This window comes from Otolemur garnettii, unplaced genomic scaffold, assembly GCF_000181295.1.
Source record: "Otolemur garnettii isolate 467f Iridium unplaced genomic scaffold, OtoGar3 scaffold00205, whole genome shotgun sequence".
Taxonomy (NCBI): Eukaryota; Metazoa; Chordata; class Mammalia; order Primates; family Galagidae; genus Otolemur; species Otolemur garnettii.
The window spans coordinates 2307366-2312900 of NW_003852600.1; positions in this window are offsets into that span (position 1 = coordinate 2307366).

Below are 5535 nucleotides of genomic sequence, written 5' to 3' on the forward strand. Positions count from 1 at the left end.
TCCCTGGAGAACGCGGTGTCTTTACAGGAACACACAGCTACAGATCTACTTCACCCTCCCTGGAGAATGTGGTGTCTTTATAGGAACACACAGCTACAGATCTACTCCTTCACCTCAGACACAACTTACCAATGTTGGAGTGCACGGTACGCTCGAGATTTTAGGTGTGTTGTATGGGGGTGTTCACACTGAAATCTACTGAAGCAAAAGAAAACGTAATAAGAATTTTAACTTACAACTTTTGTTTAACGTGAAGATCTTGATTTTTTATTGATGGCTTAGGGACATTACTTGTGGTGCTGATCGATGCTGATGCGACTGGGGCCTTTTTTTCTCTGCAGCCGCATTGATCACGCCTAGCAGCTTGCTGGGTTTAGAGATGCACAGAGTCGGGGTGTAGGACCTGAAGGGAAGATTCCGAAAGTTGGGAATTCAGGAGAATGCTCAGGAAAGACAGGTTTTGTTGTGTTTTTCTAGCCAGTTTGGTAAATTTTAATGGCTTAGAGATTCCTATTCTTGTTTTGTTTTTCTTTTCTTTTTAACTTTCAAAAGGATAAAGCTCTCTTATCACCAAAATTTAGCTTTTTCACCTTCTTATATGAGATCTTCCTTAGCCAAAAAGTTGTATTTCCATCAATTGTTTTTATTCTTGGTAACAGTTTCATTGACGTATAATTTATATACCACACAGTTCATTTGTTTAAAGTGCAGGATTCAATGGTTTTAAACACTGAATCAACATTGCACAACACAAGTTGTTCAACCATTACCACAGTACATTTTAGAATATGTTCATTACCCCACAAAGAAACTTTGTACTCTTTAATTGTCACACAAGACCCCGTTTCCCAAGCCCTGAGCAACTACTCATCTATTTCTATCTCTACAGATTTGCTTATCTTGGACATTTCCTATAAATAGCATCAAACTTGATTGAGTAGAAATACTGATTTTGTTTGTCCATCTATCTTTTTTTCTCCCTCTTTTCTTGAGATCAGATCTTCCTCTGTCACCCAGGCTGGAGTGCAGTGACGTGATCACAGCTCCCTGCAGCTTTTAACTCCTGCCTCAGCCTCCAGAGGAGCTGGTTGTATAGGTGCATGCCACCACACCTGGCCTTTACAGAAACGTTTTTTAGAGATGAAGTCTCCCTTTCTTGTACAGGCTGGTCCCAAGCTCCTCGCCTCAGACAATGCTCCTGCCTTGGCCCCCAGAAGTGCTGGGATTTTAGGCGTGAGCCATCACACCTGGCCCCATCCAGTCATCGTTTGGTAGATGCTTGGATCATTTCCACTTCAAGGCTAAGTAATGCTGTTAAGAATATTTGTGTACAAGGTTTTGTGTGGACACATGTTTTTAGTACCTTGTGTATAGACTTAGGAATAGAATTGCTGGATCATATATATTTACCCATCTGAGACCCTGGCAGACTGTCTTCCAAAGTGACTGTACCATTTACATTTCTGCAAATAGTGTATACGGGTCCTGATTTCTCGCCATCCCCTTTAACACTTGTGTTATCTTTTTGATGATAGCCATGATATGGGGTATGAAGTGGTATCCCAGAGGGATTTGGATTTGCATTTTCTTATTATTAAGCAGGGATGTTCAACCTGCAGCCTGTGGGCCCATATGCTGAATTTTTTTTTAATTGAACCTCCTCCCCACTTTTTGAGTTTGTTTCTCTTTTATGTGGGCCGGTAGTTGTTCATGTACAACATTGGATACTTGCTTTTCCATTCTTAAGATACTTTACTAAGGAGAATGTTTTCCAAATCCATCTAGATAAATACAAAAGCTGTAAAGTCTTCATCTTTTTATGGCTGAATAGTATTCCATGGTCTACAGATACTACAGTTTATTAATCCACTGATGGGTTGATGGGCACTTGGGTTGTTCCCACATCTTTGTGATTGTGAATTGAACTGCTATAAACATTCGAGTGCAGATGTCCTTGTAGTAAATTGATTTTTTTTTCTGGTTTGATACCTAGTAATGAGATTACAGGATCAAACAAAAGGACTACTTTCAGCTCTTTGAGGATTATCCATACTTCTTTCCAAAAGGTTGTATTAGTTTGCAGTCCCACCAGCCGTGTAAAAGGGCTCACTTCTCTCCACATCCACACCAGCACCTGCAGCTTTGGGAATTTGTGATGATGTGTGCCATTCTTGCTGGGGTTAGGTGGCATCTCAGGGTGGTTTTGATTTGCGTTTCTTTGATGACTGGGAACAGTGAGCATTTTTTCATGGGTTTTGGCCATTAGTCTATCTTCATAAGAAAAGGTTCTGTTCCTGTTTTTTGCCCTGTGATTAATTGGGTTGTTGGCTCTTTTTTTTGTTGCTTTGCTTGAGTTCTCTGTAGATTCTGGTTATTAGCCCTTTGTAACATGTGAATATCTTCTCCTATCCTGAAGGTTGTGTATTTGTTTTGTTTATTGTGTCCTTAGCTGTGCAGAAGCTTTTAAGCAAATCCCACATTTTATTAATGCAGTCATACATTGACATCTTGTTGACATCTTGACTGCAGCCTCACGAGAGACTGCAAACCAGAGCCCCCCAGCTAAGTTCCCAAATTCCTGTCCCTCAGAAACTATAAGATGTTTATTGTTAGAACCACACAATTGTAGAGTAGTTATATGGCTAAGTGGGTGCCCACTTCAAGAGAGAGTACAGCAGCCTGAGTCCTTGGAAGTGTTGCCCTCACTTCAGGCAGATTTCAGGCTATCAGGAACCTGTCTAAACTGGAATAAGAAATTATATGCATATATTTGGACATATATGGATGTATATGCTCATATAAGGATGTGCATTTTTCTTGGCTGGTATTCATGGTGTTCACCAGTTTCTAAAAGGACTCCTTCATCTTGGTAAGGCCACAGATCCCACACTATATGTTTTACTCAGGGGAAAGAGAGCAGTGAGGCCCCAGGAATTAGGTAGAAAGACTTACTGAGAGAAACATCTCTTACATGTGAATAATTGATACGGATTTGTTGACAACTGGAATTGACTTAGGCTCCAGAAAGGGAACAGAATGTTATACAGGCACATGGGGCAGCCCCTGTCAAAGTGTCTCAGTCACTTTAGATCGGGGTGGGCAAAGTGCAGTCAGGACAGATCCAAGACTCCCTCTAGTTCTATAATTTTATTAAAATAGCCACACCTGCTTGGATATGTGCTGCCTGTGGCTGCCTTTGCCACGCAGCAGTAGTGCTGAGTGGTTGTGGCAGACATCCCACCACAGAGAATAAAGTGTTTGTTGTTTGATTCTTTACCAGAGAGTTGCCGACCTCTCCTACTGCATGTTAAGACAAGGTTGGCATTCTCTTGGCGTAAAGCAGTAGCTAGAATGTATTTTTCTAACTTTATGCCACCCAGCAGACTGTCCCCAGGGAGTAATACATTAGCATTTATGCCCCCAGCCCCATAGAAGTAATTACTGTCCTGGTCTAAAGCCGTGGGTATCTGGACAGTCTCCTGGAGAAATGAGATTTGGAGAGCAGGGGACAGAGGTTAATGGTGCTGGATCAGAGGTGAACGCCGGGGCCTGAGCTACTAACAGAGAGAGAGGCCTGTGTACTCCTCACTGCAGGAGCTCTTGCCCTCCGTGTTTGTCTCTATGCTGCAAAATCTCCTAGACCTGATCCATAAACCATACAAACATTACTCTGAAATAAAGTGCTGAGGGTGGGATTCTGGTCTATTTCCTGTCAAAACATAAGAGTGTTGTGAACTCTTTTGTTACATAAAGTCACTGATTTTTCCAGATAAAAGTGATATTCACTTTAATATTAGTCTTAATTCTGAGACTTTAGGTCTGATTTCAGATTTTTTGCAGCTAATCTCCTGGTAACAGCTGATTTGGCTTTCTATTTTGAGTTCCAATAACACTTATCCTTTAATATCTAAGGAAGTGGAGTGCAGCAGTTCATGGCAGTGTTCTGTACTGACGGTTTTTCTGCCCCAGGCTGTCTTTTATATGTATATAATTAACAATAACTTAGAACATATTATGACGAGAAGATTCCATTTATAATAACAAAAAGAAAATTAAAATGCCCAAACTTGACATGTCTAAACATGTATGAGGAAAATTGTAAAACCCTGATATACCATATTTCTGGATAAGAAGTTAACTATTATTAAAATGTCAATTATCCCTAAGTTAACATACAAACTCAGTAGAATAAAACTCAATAAAAATGACATTAAATTTTGTTTCGTTATACCCGCTAAGTTGATTATGAAGTTTCGTTTGGAAGCAAAGATTACTTAGGAAAATCCTGGGAAATAAGTCAGGGGAGGGACCAGCCAAATCAAATATTAAGGTTTACTGTTAAGCTACTACAATTCAAATTGTGTGATATTGACCAATAAATAGACCTGACTTCACGTAGAAATATATAATAAAGTTAGGAGACAAAGACTTTATAATAATTAGTGTTGGGACACTGGGATAGATGACAAAGAAAAAGATAGTTTAATCTTTGTATCTTGTACTGGGATCCATTCTGAATAGATCAGGAGTTTAAAAAGGAAACGGAGAAGTGAGATTTTGTACCAAAAGAAAATACCTAAGTACTAAAAGAAAATACGGGCGAATTCTTCCATTACCTGGGAATAAAAAAAATTTTTCTAATAGTGACTCAAAATTTAGACGCATTAAGGGGAAAGAGTGATGACTACGGAGAAATAGAAAATGTTATTATATACAAAAAGCATCATAAAGCAAGTTAAAAATATAACCATGAAAAACTCTTAGTAATTTAAACCACAGACCATGGAAAGAAGTATGGGGAATCCTCAAGGAACTCAAATTCTATCTTTTATTTGACCCTGCATTCCCACTACTCAGAACATCTACCCAGAAGAAAACAATCATCGTATCATAAGGGCATATGCACTAGATTGTTTATTGTAGCTTAGTTTATACTCACCAAGACGCAGAAACAGCCTAAATGGCCATCAATTCAGGAATGGTTAACACCATATACTGTGGTATATGCATACCATGGAATACTATTAGCCATAAAAGAAGATGGTGACTTCACATATTGTATTAACCTGGGTGGAGGTGGAACACGTTCTTCTTAGTGAAGTATCTCAAGAACAGAGAAGCAAGAATCCAATGTACTTACTACTAACATGAAGCTAGTAGACAATCTGATTCACCCTCATAGGAGAAAAATTCAGTTCAGTTCAAGTTGGGGGGAGGGGGAACAAGGGAGTGGGGAGAGAGGATGGGGGTTTGGTGTGTTCCCACATAGGGGCACCATGTAGGGGCGTATGGCGCCTTTGGGGTGTAGGACACAGCTACAGGAGGAGCTCTACCTAACAAATTCAAATATTGTGATTTGGTTGTCTGTACTCTCACATTAACCTGAAATTAAAAAAAAAAAACAAACCCACAGACCAAGGCTAATATGCCTAGTATATAAAAGTCTACAAATAATGAAGTAAAACAACTTTGTAGAATAATGGAGTAGAAATATTCACAGAGACATCATAGGAAAGAAATGCAAAGACCTCTTAC